The 9,888-nt window shown below is 56.9% G+C and overlaps 1 long non-coding RNA gene across 2 annotated transcripts; it reads right to left on the reverse strand.

Annotated features, from left to right (window-relative positions):
* Positions 1-215: 215 nt before the first annotated feature.
* Positions 216-7,435, reverse strand: LOC311423945. Of its 2 annotated transcripts, none has more exons than XR_014685946.1 (2): positions 7,312-7,435; positions 216-1,274 (listed from the first exon to the last, which is right to left on the reverse strand). It is a non-coding gene; the product is annotated as an uncharacterized lncRNA (long non-coding RNA). The 2 variants fall into 2 exon arrangements; XR_014685947.1 differs by lacking the exon at positions 7,312-7,435 and adding an exon at positions 7,184-7,292.
* Positions 7,436-9,888: the final 2,453 nt, after the last annotated feature.

A 9,888-nucleotide genomic window follows, 5' to 3' on the forward strand; every position in this document is an offset into this window, starting at 1 on the left:
AGGATGCTAATTAAGCTTGTTTAAGAGAAAGTTAACTTTAATACTGTGATCTAGCTGATATTAAGAAGCTGAGGAGGAGAGCTGAAAGCAGATGCTGCAACATCCAGGGCCAGCACCAAAGCCCGTGTTGTGGGAGCTGCTTGGCACAGCCCCGGCACAGGACCCTACTGCCCTGGGGATGCTGCCCTGGAGAGCACCCCGCTGGCCTTGGCACCCAAGGGCTACAGAAGGAAGAGCAAATCCAGCCCAAGGTGGGCTATCAAATGGAATAAAAAATACATTTTTTCAGTTTCTTATCAATTTCCCTTTCCCCCACCTCAAAAAAAATATTAAATAGAAGTAATTTGATTTGAAATGAAAACCAATTTGAAATCATTAGCAAGTCGAAAGTCAGCAGAAACCAATTGTTCCTGGTTGTGCAGCACATTTGGGTCTGACTTCAGGCGTTTAAGTACGGCTAGAACATTTTAAGGTCAAACTGATGGAAATTCTTTGAAACAAAGTTGTTCTGGTCACAGCGCTCAGCTGCTTCGGGTGGCCCCATCCTAGCCAGCCCAGAGGTGCTGTGAGGGGGGGTCCCTACAGCCCTACAGCAGCCCCTCGGGATGCTCCGAGGGCTGCCACCAGGTTGTGGACGCTGCTGGCAGCGAGGGGCCAGGCTTTGAGGGCAGGGACACCGCTCATCACCCAGGGCAGAGCGACATCCATCGAGTCAACAAAAAATCTCCTGGCAGCTCCATCTCTTTTTTTCCCCCTTAAAGCAAACATCTTCATTACAGCTCGGAGTTGTTTAAATAAATGAATTAATATTGACAAACCATCAACGAGGCTAATAAATGATTAGTTAAAGGCATACATACATCACATTACGGTTAGCATTAGCCGAGGCTTAATTACTTGTGGAGAGGATCCCATTAGAGTAGGTGCTACGTTGCCGTCACCCTCCACAGCACTCCTCCCCTGCGGGGCTCCTGCTTCGCCCTCGGCCCCGTGCCTGGGACCTGCTGGTGTAGGGACGTGGGATGCTGCGGGATACGGAGACGCTCAGGGATGCAGGATGCTCAGGGACATGGGGATGCTCAGAGGATGTCTCAGTTCGCCCAGGCAGCAGCAGAGGAAACCCTCCCGGGACGCCTGCTCCCAGAGCAGCCCATCGGTGTGATGAGCGGAACGGGCTCAGGGGGCAGTGGTGACGCTGGGCAGGGGTGGCTGCAGCCCACGTAATTCGGCCGCTCGCTTTGCGCAAGTTGGTGAAACACCCAGCTCCACACGGCCTGTGAAAAGAGACACCGACAAATAAAATAGGCAATAAATAATAATAACAATATCATAAAATTTTCAAATTTATTGAAAACCGGTCCACTCTCAGAATATTGGATTTTTCTATTATTTACACAGCTGCTGATTTTCTGTAAATATTTAATGCCCCATGGATTTTTTTCAAAGTACAAATCTGAACAATTTCTAAATTTAAAATCTATTGCACAGCACAACCCAGCATGAGCCAGATCCTGCCACCTGCCTCCATGGGAGCAGTCCCCAGGGCTGGGCAGGGACCGATGCTGCACCCAGAGGTGTCTGTGGAGGCTCCTAATGGATGGTGACATTTTGGGTCATCCTCCGGGTCCTTGGAGAGGACAGGTGGACAAAAATATCTTCCTCCCCATGTATCTGCAGTTTGCCCAGCACCCAGCCCTGGGTGCCACCCAAGGCCACCACACTTGTCACCCACATGACACCACTGGGACAAGGAGCCCAAAAAGAGAAAATTAAGATGAAAGGCAGCTGGCGCGAGGCGCACGTCCATCTGCATCTCGGCTTCGAGAGGTTTGTTAGGACTAAAGAGGCGCTTTCATCCCTCTCCAAGGTGTGTAATGCATCCCCAGCTGGCTTTCATCTCTGCCTGCCTGATTGATACTCAGGGCTCTAATGAGCATGACGAGAAAAGTGGCAGAGGCCGGAGGGGGGGGGGGGGACCCCTCTGCAAAGGTTTCAAAACACTTTTCTGTGTTGCAGCTAATGAGGGGACCGGGCGAGGGGAGATGGAGTGGGGGGTGAGGAGCTTAACGGGGGCCAGGGGCTCCCTGAAGACTGATGGGTGCAGCTGCACACCCCAGAGACTTTGCAACCCCCCCGGCTGCAGGTGACCCCCCAGGACCCACCTGCCCTGGAGCCAAAGTTTACTTCCAAACAACGACTTTGCTGATTTTTTGCATGTCTCCATACCAGGGAGCTCCGTGGGTGGCTGATCCTCCTCCTGGCACCATCTCCCCTGTGCCAACCCCCTCCTTGTTCCCATACTGGTGGCAGGCACCCCGTTATGCCACCAAAGCCACCTTGATGGCAGCCCATGGCCCAGCAGCTGCCACCACCCGACCTGCTGCTGCTGGGAGCCGGGCACCGTGGGGACTGTCACATCCTGCCCGTCCCAGAAGCAGAGCAAGGACCTGGCTGTCACTTGCCATGGGGTCCCCAGCTGCGTCCCTGTGCCGTCACCCCCGTGCTGGGGTCTGCAGAGGAGTGCTGTTTCCCTGGGCTGGGGCCACATCCTTCACCCCACCACTGCACCTATCTCTGTGGGGGACAGATCCTGCCCTCCCCACCCCTACACCTCCTTCCACCACCACCAGCACCCTGTCTGAGCTCCCCTGCCATTTCCAGGTATAACGGGCTGCTGAGCGATGGCCACATGCCGATACGGAGCCTGACAAATGCGGCCGTATCCGGGCTTCTCCCTCTCAGCTCCGGCCCATTTGTTTTCCTTAATGCCCCGCTCTGTCTGCAGCTGCTGGCTCCTCTCAGCAAGGAAAAATAAATAAATAAATAAAACAAGCAGCAGCTTCTGCAGAAATCCCGGGAGCTGGACGGTTTCAGAGCCTCGCTGCTCCCTGTGCTGCGCAGCCACGGCCAGATCCAGCCCCCGTGCACCCACCTGGGTGCTGCGCCCAGGGGTGGCCTGGGACTGTCCCCTGGTCACCGCTGGGGTGGGTGGCACAGCCCGAACCTCATGGGATCAAAGCAGTACTGGGGGGGGGATATTTGGCACAATGGTCCTGGGGGGCAGGATTCGACCCCGCACTCCGACCACCCAGCGCAGCCTCCCCTGCTCCCTGAGCCGTGACCGTGCCGGGTGCTGGGTTGAGCCTCCAGCCCCCACCTCAGCAGCAATTCCCCAGCACCCGGGCTGCGGCCGAGGGACACCTGCACCATGCCCACACCGTGTCCCCTGCCCCGTGTCTGAGCTGGGATGCTCTAACTTCAGGGACCGGAGCTGAGGGACGAGGTGGCACCGGGGGTGTCCCCATGGCAGAGGGTCGGGAAGCCCCTCGGGACACCTCGGAGAGGCGCAGCGGTGACCGGGGGGGTTTATTCCCAGCTTCTCCCCCTCGGGGCCAGGCAGCCAGGCTCTTTAAATAGATCTGAAGCAGTACGTGCACCTTGGCTTGATCGATCGCGGAGGGCTCCAAGCTGCTATCAGAGACGTGCTGATGAGCCAAGCGCTGCTGTCATCACCACCGCCCCCTCCTGTCCGTCCCCCACTACCTGCACAGGGACAGGCAGCACCCGGCATCCTGCCCTGCAGCAGCTCACGCCAGTTGGACAGTTAAAAAAAAACAAACAAACAAACAAACAAAAAAAACCCACGTCATTTATTTTCCTGGCCAGGACAAAATTTGGGGCAGGCTGTTTGTGCAGGGAGCAGCCACTTTGCACGGACAGTGGGAGTTTTGGGCTCAGCCAGAGCCTCAGGAGCCAACAGCTCCGAGGGAAGCAGGGGCTTAACACCACCCCAACACCGATGCATTTGTGGTACCCAGGACCCATCCCTTCTCCCTGAGCTCCTGAAATGCACAGTGGGGTTTGCCCAGGGTTTTCAGCCTTTGGTAATTCCTTGTGCATGGAAAAAAAAAGCAGGAAATTCACTTTAAATCCTCCAAAAGTTGCTTTAAATTCTCCTGAGATTTCCCAGAACCCAAAGCTTTACAAACCAAAGCCCAGCCTGGCCGTAAGCAATCTCCTTCTAAGCAACCTCAGCCCCAGAGCAGCCCAAGGTATCCTACAACCTCAGTGCCAGCCAGGGTCCCCAGCCTGCTGATGGGGACAAGTGGCTCCCACGATGGCCGGGCCACCCCCGCAGCTGGGGACAGCACCTGAGCACCTGCAGGCTCCTGGGGCAGAGAGGAATTGCTGAAAAGCAACGATGTCCTTTCTACCTCCTGCTATCCCAGCCTGGTGAGTGGATGCTCCAGGATATTTGGGAGATGGAGGTTAGCCCCAGGCTTCAGAAAAGTTGTTGAAGTTCATTTTTCTTGGCCAGCAGCAAACACGGGTGTGTGGGAGGGCAGGGAGGCACGTCCTCGGCTTGCTGTGATGCTCTGAGCATCACTGCTCATGGCTGGGATGTGCACCCAGGTGCCCACACCTTCTCCTCCCTGCTTGAGGCAAGGAGAAATGCTTCGGAGAGGGGAAAAGTGCACAGCCCTGCCCAAAACGGGGCCCTGGGCTCGATGATCCCACACAAGCCCAAGTCAGTGTTCCTGCCACCTTCACCCAGCAGGGTCTCAGGGATGCCAGCACGGTGCAGAGAGGTGGGAGATGGCACCAGGGGCAGGGGTGCTGCGGGCACTGCAGCTGCTGGAATTTCGGGCAGCCCCAATGGCCCCAGCCTTCTGCCTCCCCATCACACGCATGCTCGGAGCGCCTGGCTGAGCGATCAATATGTTTTTATGTTACACTGGGAGACAAAAAAAAAAAAAAAAAATGGGAAGGAAAGGGAGGAGAAGACGACGTATTTAGCACCGGAACAGTCGCTGATAATTGCCTCCAAGAGATATGTCTCAATACCTGGTGGTTGCTGGACCCAGAGATATTTGCTGTAGCACTGAATCGCCAGCTGCAAACACCAGTGCCAGACAAAAGCAGCCATGCATGATACAAGAGACATCCTCATTTTTCCCCAAAAAATCCCTTGTCACACTTCCAGCAAGCCTCCTGCAGCCCCAGAACCACATGTGCCCACAGACATCACCTCCTCCCAGGGTCTTGTCCCCTTCCCTCTATCCCTGCCCCTCTGCATCTCAGGACCTGCCTGGGTTTGCAGGAGCAGTCAGCATCCCCACGCCACTGTGGTCCCCCTCGGGACAGCTGCTCCCTGCTCTCAGCCGACAGCACGGGGAGCCCGGGGCCCTTCCCCTCCCTCCTTGCTTTTAAAGGATTTCAAAGCCTCTCATTTTCCAAGCCCAATTACTCCAGCACAATACCCCCGACCGGGCTCGGTGCACGCTCCGCTGCCTCCCCACTGCCCCGTGCCCAGCGCCGAAAGGTGACGGCGCGAGGCCAGCGCCGGCAGGATCAATACGGCGCCTTTAGCCCCTGCACCACCCTGCAAACCTCGGGCTCCTTTTGGAAAGGACTTTGCAGCATAAGCAGGATGAGTTGGGAACTGGTACTCGGTGGTTTGGGGCATTTGGAGGTGCTTTGTGTGCTGTGGATTTCCAGCAGCATTAGTGAGGTGGGGCCGGCACGGTGACAGCCGGCACACGTGCACAGAGGGATGCTTCGCTGAGCTCCCAGGCACCCCAACTCTCTGCTGCAGGATTTCCAGGCACCATCACACAGCTGCAGCCCAGGCAGCTTTCCCTGAGCAGCCCAGAGCCTCCCTGCTGCCATGGAAGAAGCTGTCCCTGCCCCGTCAAGCCAAAAGCGCATCCGAGCTGTGGAGCTGGTGGGGTTTGGACTCAATACAGTACCCACACTGTGGGAAGCCACCAGCTGGTGAAGTTCTTACACCTGCCTGGTCAACCTGCCTCCCTTGCAGCCTGCTTGCCCTGCTTCTGCCAGGGCAATTAAACCAAAATTGGGCTTTTCCAGCTCTCTCCACAACAGCCAAGCCAAAGCCCTGGCAGGCTGTCTGGAGAGGCTGGGACTTGTCTTTATCCAGGTGTCGTGAACGCTGAAAGGCCCTTCTTGAGTCTGGGATGCAGCTGGGCACTCCCATCCACCTGGTAATGCCCTTTTGAACAAAAATCTCCTCTGCCTCCACCACTTTGCCCCAGGGATGCCCCCAGCCACACATGCCTCGAGCTGTACCTGGTCTCAGCCCCGCAGAGCCAGCACGCCGCAGACCCTTCGCACCCCAGCCCCTCAGCGGGGAGCTGGTTTACAAGAAGAAGAGTGCTGGCTTCCCAAACAAGCCTCCCAGTCCACAACACATTTCCAGCCATACATAATCTAATATACGTTACCATAGCGCCAATCAATAACTCAGTAGGCCAGCTCCGAAATTATTCCCTTAAAGGGCCAGCAAACCTCGTGCTCCCCATACCCCGGTCCCTCTGCCTCGCGGTGCCTGGAGGTCCCACGTGCTGGGCAGGCGGGGGGGTGGCACCTTCTGCACCCATCGTGTGCCTGACACATGGGTGCCCACCTGCCTTCGCCACTTGGCAGCATCTTCCTGCTCTGCATCCCCCGATTTCCTCTCCAGCACCACCGCAGCACCCCAGGAGCAGCACCCTCGTGTGCATGCACACAGCAGCCACAGGCGAAGCACGTGCAAAAATCAGACCTTGCTCTGCCAACCCGCCTGCTAAGTGTGATTTCCCCTTGCTCCATTTCCCAGTAGCTTACATCAAAGCTCTGATGCGAGCACAGGACCAGGCAGCATCTGAATCTCCTGCTCCGTGGCCTCCAGCTCCTTGCATCCATCATCAGGGGTTTGGGGATGGGCACGCATCCCCTCAAGGACCCCAGCACCCTGCCAGCCCTTTCCTTTCAGCACAGCCTCGTGGGGTGCTGCCCCTGCTGCCTCCCCGGGCATGTTGCTGGAGCTCACATATCCCCAGGCAACACGGGCTCCACAGCCTCCGAGAGAGGAGGGTGTTTGCGATCAGTTCCAGCATTTTGGGTTTTCCAGGAGCTACCTGTCCCTGTGTGCTTCTAGCCTTGCTCACAGAGCAAGAAGGAGCACATGCACAGGGGCACTGCCTAACAAACCCCCACACATCCCAAACATCCAGACTTGGTGCTGCCTTCAAGGCACCATCCTCTTCCTCAAGTGCCTGCAATCCTCTGCAGACTGAGGCTGGCAAACGGGCCTTGCTGGTACTTCACCAAACCCAACTGAGCTGCTTCCCCCCATTACAAAGGGGAAAATGGAAAATAGAAATTGCAAACCAGAACCCACCAGCAAAGAGCCAACCACCAGTGACCTCTCAGTGACCACAGTAGCTCCCCAAGCCCATATCTCTACATTACAAGCAAGCTCATCAAATCATGTTAACTCTGAAACCTACTGATGCAAGCTACACTTGCCTTCTTTATCTCTCATTCTCAGCAAAGATATGAGAGGAAGAGTAATTACATGGGACCATAACGAGCCTCAGCAACCAGCGATGGTCATAAATTGTCTCATCTCGGGTGGAGTTTGGGAGGTTTCTGCACAGACCACGTGCTCGGCAGGTGGTTCTGTTTAACTTGCATTAGCAGTAATGGGAATCGCCCACCTGCACCGAGGGCAGGGTGGCAAGCGGCCAAGAGACTTGAAAGGGAAATGCCTCTGCTCCTGGCCCCTCAGTGCTGTGGGGAGCAGGCAGCAGTGCAGTGCTTTTGGTGTGTGTTTTTGAGGCTTCTCTGTTTTTCCTTTTTTTTCTGTATTTATTTATTTATTTATTTATTATTATTTTTTATTTTTTTTTATTCCAAGCTCGCCACCCAATGCTCTGCAAAGGCAAACGAGATGTCGGAAGTGTTTGTACTTGCTCAAAGCTGGTTGTAGGCAGGGTCCTGTTTACATCCAGCTTTCTCTGGGCATGGAAAGAGAATACAACAGCATGAAAGAAAAGATGACAAAGGGAAGGGTTTTTCTCTCCATCTTTTATTTTCACCTGCACCCTAAAAAAAAAAAAAAAAAAAAAAAAATCCTGATCAGAAACCATCTATGAGACTTTTTTGTTCGCTGCAAGGAAAAAAGATAAATGTATACAAATATTTTAGAGCCAAGGTGCCTGGCTTTTGGGAAAGTGGCTGCAGCTGCTCCTGCGGAGCCAGGCATCCTCCGGGCATGGAGGACGCTGCCCCAGTGGCCTCCGACCGGGAGCCTCTGTCCAAGCCGGGGCCATCCCAGAGACCCGAGGTCCCCGATCTCTCCCGGGGGGGCTCAGCAGCCACCGTGCGCCCGTGCCCGACCGCGCCGGCGTCCCCCAGCCCCGCTCCCCCCCATCGCAGGCACGGAGCCATCGCCGGGCCCCCGGCGGCATCGCCAGCTGCCTCCCCGCGGTCCCCGAAGGGCAGCCCGGCCTCGGCAGCGCTGTCAGCCAGCCTCTACGTCTTCCATTAATTCACTTCACACTGTCCATATTGATCGGCTCTGCTCTCTCCCGGCTCCCCCCTTCCTCGGCCGCCCTCCCCCCCGCCGGCTGCTGCACCGATGGGCAGCCCGGGCTGCATGCTGCATGATCCATACAAACTCACTTACTCAGGGAAATCAATGGGCTCGAAAGAGCACACGCAGCAAGGCGAGGAGCCTGTCTGGGGATCGACCGCCCAGCAAGGAGACACAGAGAGCAGCATCCTGCAGCCCGCCTGCGCCCGGCGGCCCCCGCCGCCACCCTCGCGGTCCCCCCGCGGTGGCACCCTCCGGGCGGTGGCGATCGGGGAGTGCAGGGGTGCAGCGGACAGGGGCTGCTCTCAGGGATTTTTCTCCCTTGCCCAATAAAATGGGGGGGGTCTGGGAGGTGGCGGGGGGATGCTCGTCGCCGGGACGCCTGCATCCCGCTCCCAAATGTGAGAGGGAGCACGGCTCCTCCTGCCCTTCGTGCCCTCCCTTCGGCTCTCTCTGCCTGCGGGCAAAGTCGCGCTGCACCCGTGCCTCAGTTTCCCCGTGTTTAACGCAGCAAATTGCAGGGCGAGGGTGAGGATTAGGGTTAAGGACAGGTTGCTCTGATTTTCAGCCCCACAGCAAGAATAAATGTTACTGGGCTGAAATCGAAGCTTTCAGCTTGCAGAAGCCTCCAAGCAGCCGACATCGCGGCTCATGGAGGAGTGAGCTCTGCCTTGCCGTGGCTCCAGCCTTTTCTGGGGGTGACCACAGCTCGGGGGTCCCTGTGCCTTCCCACCCCTCCACCCCCGAGTCCCTCCAGAACCCCCCAGGAAATGGTTGCTGCTGCACAAGCAGCACACCAGCGTGATTAATAAATCCTGCCAGAGGAGCTGCTGCTGCGCTGAGTTCCCCCATCAAGGAAGGAAATCTTTATTTCTATATATTCTATAAACTAATTTTTGTATCGTTGCAATAAATCCATCTCCCAGCCGTCAGCTGTGATCTGCCTTCATTCCCAGTCTCAGGATAGCTGGGGGGCAGGCTCAGGAGCACCCCCAGACCACCAGTACAGGGATGTGTGGGAGCGGTGTCCCCAGGTTGGAGCCCAAAATGGGAACATGGGACGATGTTATAGGGACTGAAGCTGATGCTGGCACCCAGCTCCCGTCCTGTGTGGTGCCTGGTGCCTCGGGATGGAGCCAGGAGCCCCGAATCCCTGCTGTGACCAGGCTGTCACCGCACCAAAGTGACAAAAAGGGCCCAAACCCGCTGCCCCCTGAGCGCCTCCAGCACGGGGGGGGAGGACCTGAAGGAAGCGGGAAGGCCCCGAAATGGCACTGGTGGTGGTGCACGGCCCCAGCCTTACCGGTAAATCCTGGAAATGCCCCCGTCTGCGGGTGACCTGGTGGAGGGGGGGGAGCCTTTTCCCAGCAGACCCCATCTCCGAGATGAGTGTGGTTGTGCGCTGGAGACAACGTGTCTGTGCGCTGCAGGCTCCAGCCCCCGGCCGGAGCAGCGGGGAGCACGGGGGGGGGCTGTGGGCAGTGATAGCATGGAGGGGTGGGCTGGTG

Source organism: Aythya ferina (genome assembly GCF_964211825.1).
Source record: "Aythya ferina genome assembly, chromosome: 26".
Taxonomy (NCBI): Eukaryota; Metazoa; Chordata; class Aves; order Anseriformes; family Anatidae; genus Aythya; species Aythya ferina.